Here is a 9,919-nt window from a genome sequence, read left to right as displayed (position 1 = left end):
TCTGAATATCCAAGTTTTTGTATCAAACTAAGCCCAATGAGAAACCGAAATATCCCACTGTGAACAATTCTAACTGGACACCCATTCTACTCACGCGCTGGCGTTCGTCTCACTGCGCATTCCGTTAGTTCCGTCTTCGAAGGCTTCTGCACCTTCTGCATGAATTATGAATGAACAAAATAAAGCGAATGCACGCACACATTATACCGAATTCTAATAAGAAAACCAGTAAGGGCACGTACCCGTGTTTTTGCGAGAATAATCAGCTGCTTTTGACAGTGGCTTTTGCGCGTTCATCAACGTCGGTTGTTTATTTTATTTTTGTGTTTTATTTCCTAAACTCGTAATGAAATTTGATTCCATCTATCTGGTGGCCAACCTGGCCGGATATGATTTCAACAACGTAATTCTTCTAGCGGATGACGTAAATGCAATCGTGTCGGAGCTTCTGCGGGCGACGGGTGACGAACGGGAATGTTTGGAGCATTGTGAAAAGCTGCTCTTTCTTGGGCACCTGTTGGAACGGGCCCTCGAAGCTAGCCGGCGGGTGGTGAAGAACTACGCTGCGCTGGAAGAGTTGCTACGGGTGAATTGGTGCGACGAAAGGTCCACCGAACAGAAGTGGGAGCTGGTGCAGAGTGCGGCAGCGACAGCGGACGGTGATGCCGGTCGATCGGTTGCGGACTGGGTGGCGAAAAGGATTTTGCTGGTTAAGAATGGCGAAAAGTGCTTGGGCATCGTCAAGGCATTCTATAAAAAGTTTTCCAGTAAAGAAGCGTTTAGAAAAGTTATCGGTGAGGTGCACAAGGCGGCAGTTTGGAAGCAAACTGCTTGGGATTATTTCAATCTAAAAAGTAGTGTGGATCCGGAGATAAAACAACGACTAAACGATGTTCGTCAAGTTAATGGTCTGTCAACCAGTGACCCCAAAGTGATTTTGGAAAATTGTCTTCAGTTGAGCTTGCCATCGCTGGCGAATTTATCCGGCACCAATTCTGTTTGCAATGAACTTCTCAACAAAGCTTTAGCCGGTATCGCAACTCACATCGCAACGGAAAATGATGAATTCATCCATCGACAGTTATGTGCCATTAGAAGAATGACAAAGAACCAAGTTTTAGTTGATCGGTATCAAGATCTTATGAAGGTTCAATCTTTCTACGAGGTAAATGTACAACTTTTGAGGGTGCATCATAAGAAATTGCAAACCAGGGAACTGCTCTACGATTCCAGCACCATACTGATGTGTCATTTGATATACCGTAAAACCCAAAAAGGACAATTCCTAGAAGATTTCCTGAACGAACAGGTTCTGGGGGGAGCATCCAACCTGGAACTGATTCTGGCCGAGATGCAAAACTTCAAGTAAATAATGTTTTGTAAATGATTCACGTTTTATAACGGTGATCCCACAAACACCACGAACTGGAGAACTGACAACGGTTCATTTCGCTCGTGCTCATGACCGGTGAATACGAATCAATGAGCTTTTTGACTGTGAATGACTGCTGCTGGAAGAGGGAGTCATCAGCCGTCAACTTTATACGTGCGTGTCTACCATTGCGGCCGACGCAAGACGTGTTAGTCAAGTGAGGTAAAAATCGGATATTTACAGTGGAAATTAGTACTTTCTTATCGTGGCCGTCTTATCAGTGCACAGGGAAGATACAAACCGGTTTACGGTTACTTCAGGTGGCTAAGAAGAAGTGCGACGTTTTATCGAATTCCTACGGAATCAACATAAAGAAGTAAGTCTTTTTTCTGTATCAAAATGATAGATTCATTCAGGCAGAGACCGGTTTGTTAGACCCTATTCTTCGCTTCAGACTAGTTGAGAACAAACTATTTTTAGCTTCTAAAGATTCGTATTGCGTTTGATCAAGTTGACAATTGACTATCATGTTTTAAAGCGCAAATGTTGAACTTCGTAGCCTCGACAGAAAGTGGTGATGTCATTTTTTCCAGATACTTTTTGAAGGTTTCATTTCCCATACTACATCATCCTCAACCGGGGCTACATTCTCATCTGGGTGGTTTTGCTGGTGGTTGTCGTTGTGAGAATATGAACTTGTATGACTTGAGAGCGCCAGCTTATTTAACACCGACAAACTAAACGACTGCTAGCGGATATTACAATCAATTGTGATGATTCAAGCCGATCAGGTTTCTCCACTTTTAGGTTTTAATTAGCAACTTGTCAGTCCGTGTTTGTTGGTTCCATACAAAAAAGTGGCGAACAGTTTTGTTGTCTATCTGTTTTATCTCTCTAGCCCTTGTTTGGATATTTGTAATCACTTATCAATTGATGAACGGTGGATCTAACTTTGTTAATTTAAAGTCACCATCGAGAGATATAAAAAAGCGTCATTCGGGTACAGTTAATTGATTGTTTGATCAACTTGTCAGCGATCCAATGCTAGGCAAGGTCAAAATGGGGAAGGTTGAGAAACCCATCAATTAACATCGTCAGAGTGATTTCGTGCGCTACAATATTGCGTATCTTCTGGTTGGTAATTTCTCGCAAGCATTTTAGCTCGCAGTTCCGTTGATTAAATTCATGGAAAAGACGAATACAGATTTGGCACGTTTGGTTAGCATCAATACCGGGTTTTCCGGGAAGTTAAAAAATTCAAAATTCAATCAAAATTATTGTCGATTGGTTCTTGTTGGAAATTCGATGTGGTTGTGTCTTGGTAATATTAGATAGATTACACCAAAGAAATTTTGCATAAAAAATATGATTGAACAATGTATAAAAATTTAAAGCTGCATACTAGATCCATTGCCCGACGGTTTTCAACTTCCCGGGATTTCTATTATTCGAATTCTGTTTAGCAGTAGGACTCAATAATTTTGTTGTCTCGAAAAAATTTTCATTCAAATTAAAAAAAAATAGCAAATATTAGTTTATGATATCGAGATCTTGTGTTAACCATAATTTTTGTTTTTAAATACCTGTGACTTGGGCCTGGGAAACTATCCCAGCTCGAAAATTTCTTTGGTCTTTCGATTCAATAAATTGTATATACTTCAAAAACGTTTGGCATAAAAAAAAGTTTCTGATTTCGACAATTTCACTAACTGCATCCTGTGCATTTTCTATCGGTCAAAAAAGTTAAACTTCGACCGATTAGGGGCTCCACTTCCCAAAATCCGATAGTCGAAAATCAAAATTTCCTCATACGATTCCCCGAATGTAACATTTCCCCGAAATTTGATTCTCCGAGTGTGAAATTTTCTCGAAATTTAAAAGTGCGTTCTAAGCAATACTAGGATTTTCCCCCAAGAAATTCGGTTTATTGTTTTTTACGCAGGGTTTTTCACGCGACTGTTTTTACGCGAATTCCGGATTTTACGCGGTTTTTTTACGCGGATTCCGAAATTTACGCATTTTTTACGCTGGTTCTTTTAACGCGGCACGTATCCCCCGCGTAAAAAGCGACTTTGTTATATAAGACAGAACAAAAAGTGACTTTGTTATATAAGACATTTGCACGCATACCAATGCGGTTCTGCGAAGAATCGACGGCCTAGTCTTTAAACCTCACCAACCTTAGGCAATTTACCGGTTCGTATGTCCATACTCATAGGTATGCTCGTACCCATAGGTGTTTACCTGATGCGGCTTTGCCGCATAATCGAGGGCAAGGGACTGTGGTGGCCCCCAAGGCCGGCACTGCTCCCACAGCCCGAGCCGGCCGCCGACTCGCCGTCGTTGATTTTCCAATTTTTACTGAATTTGAGTAAGTTTTCAAGTAGTTATTGTCTTTGAAATTTAGGCCAATATGTTCTTAAATAAACATATCTTTAAGAATAAACATATCTTTAAGAATATTGCATCGATTTTAATGAAATTTTCACAGCAGATGCATCCTAAGTTGTAGTTTCTGAAAATATCAATGTTTGGACAAAAAATATTTTTAATAGTAATTATTTGAAACAATATGTTGAAAAACAATGTTCTGGGGCACTGAAAAATCTGAAAAAAAATCACAAGTATTTTCGACCAAATTTCGAAACTGTCCTGAAAATTTCGAGTTTGTGATATTTTTTGTTCAAAAGATAAGGGGTTTCAAAGTTGGTGCCGCCACGCATTTTCAAGCGAGAAAGGCCCCTAAACCCACCTTTCTTTAGTTTTCGTATCAAAATATGCAGCATATTTACCAAAAGCAATAGTATGGGCGCTCCTGATCCGCTGGGGCGTTTTGTACGGTAGTTCTTTAACTAAATTTCGCATTGTTTTTAGTAAAGTGTGTAGATAGACTGGCGAGTTGTTTGGAGCATTAAGTTTATTGTCTTCGTCGTTAAATCGGCTTAAAACCAACCTACCCCCCCCCCCCCCCTACGTAACAATAAGTAACGCAGACTCAACCCCTCTCCCCCTTTCATGGAAAATGATGCATTATTTTTCGGGAAAATGTTACATTCGGGGAAGTGTTTCATTCGGGGAAATATTTTTCGGGGAACTGTTACTTTCGGGGAAATAATTTTCGGGGAATTGGTACATTCGGGAAAAAATCTTCCGGGGAAATGATCTTCGGGGAATCGGTACATTCCGGGAAATATCTTTCGGGAAAATGGGTTTCGGGAAAATGGTTTTCGGGGAATTGTTATACAATCAAGAAAAACGCTTACTTTTGCGAATAATTTTTTTTTCAAACGGATCATGAAATAAAAAAATTGAAATGTCCCGAAAATAGATGCTCTTGAAATGTTGATCACTCCATGATGCTTAATGATTCGGAATGACCTGTAGAATCAATCAACATAATTGGACGATTGTTCTTAAGAAAAGTTGAAATTTCAAAAAACTCTCTGAAACTTCACCTCGAAGAATAAAAGGATCTTAAACCAATTTTATTGGCATAATTTCCAGTTCACACACACGCACACATTTTTTTATGAAATGCGATCAGAAACATTGATTTATTGTGATGTTACCTGGGTGTCTGCTATATTCCGCACTACTATTTTCAGTAACGCCACCTATTTATCCATGTTTGTGTGTATGCTTTTATCCTTTTTTACTTTTACTGCTTTACGATACAGGGTCTCGGTCCCAATTATAATTCTCTGGAGATATTTCCGCTGTGTGTTCCTATGGCCACTTTTTTAAAAGAGGAACTTATTTTATCAAGAGGAAGTACTCAATGTTATAGAATTCAATGTGCAGGACGGATAAGTGAGGAGCCCCAAAGACCCATACTTGATGTCCTTTGGGCATCCAATTTTGTGTTCAATGTTTGGTGTTCATTCATGCTTCGACACTTTTTTACGCAACCAAATCTTTCTGAGCTACACGCAAAAGTTCAAGCTTTAATCAACCAATGGTCCTCTCAAAACGCACAATAAATGCTCTGGCTTTGCACAACAAATGTATCAAAAGGATAACGCAAACAAAAAACGGGCAACCAATTGAATCGACCTTTTTTAATTTGCCTGTAACTTTGCCTAGACGTTTCTATAGGCAAAAGATGGTTGAATTTTTTGGAGCATGACTCATTTTTGGGAAGCTATTGAAAAATGCTATTTTGGGAAGGTATTGATGGTTACAAATATTTAAAAATAATAAAATGGTTTGTTTAATCGGTGTGATGTCTTCGGCAAAGTTGTGGATAGCAGTTTTGTCTTCCCGAAAAAAAATACACTCAAAAAAATCTTTTTCTACAAAAAAGTTAGTAGAAAAATTGAAAATTATTTATCGAAAATTATTTTTTAAAAATCTATTTTTTTATAAAAACTACAAAATGATTAACTAAACAATGCAACCGGTCCGATCATAGAGATATTAAGAAAAAAAGTTATGATTTTTTGAAAAAAAAATTCTTTTTTCAATTTTTTTTCGGGAGACATATTTTTTTTGGAAGGACAAAATTGTTATCTACAACTTTGCCGAAGACACTATGCCAATCATTCAAACCGTTTTGGCTGTAGAAATATTTTCAATTTCCAGTAGAGCACTCTATGGGAAGGTAAAAATATTTTTTACAGTCAAAACGGCTTGTTTGATTGGAATAGTCTCTTTGGCAAAATTGTAGATAATAGTTTTGTCCTTTCTCAAAAAATGTATTCTGTGAAAAACATTAAATCAATTATTAAAACTGGGATATTTTTTGTGGAACTGCTCAACATTTGCGTAATAAATACATTGACAGAGATCGAAATCAGAATATGTATAATACACACAACATCGTGATGTTTCGGTAAACTTTGGTTTCGGGCAAACGATCAGTTTTGGGGGCACTTTAAAACCGCTGGTACCTTTCGCGAGTCGGTGTGTATCAAAGGCTCATGCATTCCTTATCACCGTCAGCAACCGAAACAGCCAATGGCGAGCCTTGTTACAACAGTATCCACTGACGCTGGTGCCCGTAACTAAATGCAAATGCATAAAACCAGAGTCGTCGTTAAATGCAAAATGTTTTGAACAAACCCAATGTCTTTTTAATTGCTATTGATTCGATGATGTTTTTGAATGACCGGATTCATGATAGTGAATCGATCAGTTCATATTTGCATTAACCTGGTCAATATCATAATCATCAGCTTTTATTACTGGTTGCACTGCTTTAACGGCTGCAGCATTCTGAAAAATTTTACCAATACTAGTACAAATCATCATGGCAATACTAGCACCGGTTAATATTTCATATGTCTACATTGCACATTGCACATTGATTCGCCCATACGCCAAAAATAGGACCGAAGTTTTTTTGTTTCCTGGTTATGATCGATTATGAACCTAAGAATGGGAGGAGAACTGTTTTTGTCTGCCTATTTTGTGAACAGTTCTTTTTTGAGCACGATAAGTGGAGGTGTTTGACACTTGTAAAACCAGCTTAAACCATTCCTCGTGGGTGATGCCATATGGTGTCACCTGACATCTAAACTTTCATTACAGTTCAACAAATATACTTGAGCTTTTTAACGATGAAATTATTTTAATACGGATAGAGAACCGATCGATATTCAACACGCAATAGAGTTTGTGCCAATTGCGCATGTGGTTGTTGAGTAATAGGATTTTGAATATCATTCTTAAACCAATTTTATTGGCATAATTTCCAGTTCACACACACGCACACATTTTTTTATGAAATGCGATCAGAAACATTGATTTATTGTGATGTTACCTGGGTGTCTGCTATATTCCGCACTACTATTTTCAGTAACGCCACCTATTTATCCATGTTTGTGTGTATGCTTTTATTCTTTTTTACTTTTACTGCTTTACGATACAGGGTCTCGGTCCCAATTATAATTCTCTGGAGATATTTCCGCTGTGTGTTCCTATGGCCACTTTTTTAAAAGAGGAACTTATTTTATCAAGAGGAAGTACTCAATGTTATAGAATTCAATGTGCAGGACGGATAAGTGAGGAGCCCCAAAGACCCATACTTGATGTCCTTTGGGCATCCAATTTTGTGTTCAATGTTTGGTGTTCATTCATGCTTCGACACTTTTTTACGCAACCAAATCTTTCTGAGCTACACGCAAAAGTTCAAGCTTTAATCAACCAATGGTCCTCTCAAAACGCACAATAAATGCTCTGGCTTTGCACAACAAATGTATCAAAAGGATAACGCAAACAAAAAACGGGCAACCAATTGAATCGACCTTTTTTAATTTGCCTGTAACTTTGCCTAGACGTTTCTATAGGCAAAAGATGGTTGAATTTTTTGGAGCATGACTCATTTTTGGGAAGCTATTGAAAAATGCTATTTTGGGAAGGTATTGATGGTTACAAATATTTAAAAATAATAAAATGGTTTGTTTAATCGGTGTGATGTCTTCGGCAAAGTTGTGGATAGCAGTTTTGTCTTCCCGAAAAAAAATACACTCAAAAAAATCTTTTTCTACAAAAAAGTTAGTAGAAAAATTGAAAATTATTTATCGAAAATTATTTTTTAAAAATCTATTTTTTTATAAAAACTACAAAATGATTAACTAAACAATGCAACCGGTCCGATCATAGAGATATTAAGAAAAAAAGTTATGATTTTTTGAAAAAAAAATTCTTTTTTCAATTTTTTTTCGGGAGACATATTTTTTTTGGAAGGACAAAATTGTTATCTACAACTTTGCCGAAGACACTATGCCAATCATTCAAACCGTTTTGGCTGTAGAAATATTTTCAATTTCCAGTAGAGCACTCTATGGGAAGGTAAAAATATTTTTTACAGTCAAAACGGCTTGTTTGATTGGAATAGTCTCTTTGGCAAAATTGTAGATAATAGTTTTGTCCTTTCTCAAAAAATGTATTCTGTGAAAAACATTAAATCAATTATTAAAACTGGGATATTTTTTGTGGAACTGCTCAACATTTGCGTAATAAATACATTGACAGAGATCGAAATCAGAATATGTATAATACACACAACATCGTGATGTTTCGGTAAACTTTGGTTTCGGGCAAACGATCAGTTTTGGGGGCACTTTAAAACCGCTGGTACCTTTCGCGAGTCGGTGTGTATCAAAGGCTCATGCATTCCTTATCACCGTCAGCAACCGAAACAGCCAATGGCGAGCCTTGTTACAACAGTATCCACTGACGCTGGTGCCCGTAACTAAATGCAAATGCATAAAACCAGAGTCGTCGTTAAATGCAAAATGTTTTGAACAAACCCAATGTCTTTTTAATTGCTATTGATTCGATGATGTTTTTGAATGACCGGATTCATGATAGTGAATCGATCAGTTCATATTTGCATTAACCTGGTCAATATCATAATCATCAGCTTTTATTACTGGTTGCACTGCTTTAACGGCTGCAGCATTCTGAAAAATTTTACCAATACTAGTACAAATCATCATGGCAATACTAGCACCGGTTAATATTTCATATGTCTACATTGCACATTGCACATTGATTCGCCCATACGCCAAAAATAGGACCGAAGTTTTTTTGTTTCCTGGTTATGATCGATTATGAACCTAAGAATGGGAGGAGAACTGTTTTTGTCTGCCTATTTTGTGAACAGTTCTTTTTTGAGCACGATAAGTGGAGGTGTTTGACACTTGTAAAACCAGCTTAAACCATTCCTCGTGGGTGATGCCATATGGTGTCACCTGACATCTAAACTTTCATTACAGTTCAACAAATATACTTGAGCTTTTTAACGATGAAATTATTTTAATACGGATAGAGAACCGATCGATATTCAACACGCAATAGAGTTTGTGCCAATTGCGCATGTGGTTGTTGAGTAATAGGATTTTGAATATCATTTTTCGAGGTAAAAACTAATTTCTATCCGCGGGGATAGGGTCAAGCAGTACGGGTTTTTAATTGCTTTATCTGCTTATTTTCATCATGAACCTTTAGAAAACCGGTATATTTTGCTATCACGGTGTTGTTTGGAAAGGTGTGTTCTAAACTGTAATCATAATTAGCCGTAAAAGGAAACGCAAAAATGAAGCCAAAGAGCACCACTCATACTAAAATTTATGTAAACTTTTAAATGTGTCCGCTAGCGATACTATCACCAAACTACCACCAAACGAAAGATTCGGGACCAATTGATATTTTGTGTTGAAATATGCGAAGTGTACGAGTTTAATACGTGAGACAATATCAGATTTGTCTTCAGTTGAACTTCTGAAAAGCTTCAATAAGAACTTAAAAAATGTTTTTAATGCTTCATAGTGATTTTTTCGAAGACCGTCTAAAAAATAATTTGGGCACTAGAGGGTTAAGGTTTTTCCAATGGTATGAAAATCAAACTTTGAACACTTTGAAGGTTCACTTAATGAAGCCAGATTGAGCTTAAATTTTTGCTCCGAACCCTTTTTCGAGAAGGTAAAACTTCTAAAAGCTGCTGCATTTTGAAAGTCAATGGTCAAACTTTTTCCCTATATTCTATTGGCACACTATTATGCACAACAGTGGGGATGTCAGAAAATTGATGTAAGTTGGATA

The 9,919-nt window shown here is 37.4% G+C and overlaps 1 protein-coding gene across 2 annotated transcripts in view; it reads left to right on the top strand.

The window, feature by feature from the left end:
* Nucleotides 1-293: 293 nt before the first annotated feature.
* Nucleotides 294-9,919, top strand: part of LOC129726855 (anoctamin-1-like) — a 48,815-nt gene continuing 39,189 nt past the window's right edge. Inside the window, exons 1-2 of one of the 2 annotated variants that reach the window (XM_055684070.1) lie at nt 294-1,594; nt 1,654-1,748. The gene's annotated coding sequence lies outside the window, so the exon portion shown is untranslated. Of the gene's footprint in view, nt 1,749-9,919 lie in introns of both variants that reach the window. The other variant, XM_055684061.1, reaches the window with a different exon arrangement.

Source organism: Wyeomyia smithii, chromosome 1 (assembly GCF_029784165.1).
Source record: "Wyeomyia smithii strain HCP4-BCI-WySm-NY-G18 chromosome 1, ASM2978416v1, whole genome shotgun sequence".
Lineage (NCBI taxonomy): Eukaryota > Metazoa > Arthropoda > Insecta > Diptera > Culicidae > Wyeomyia > Wyeomyia smithii.
This window is presented reverse-complemented; position numbering and strand designations above follow the sequence as displayed.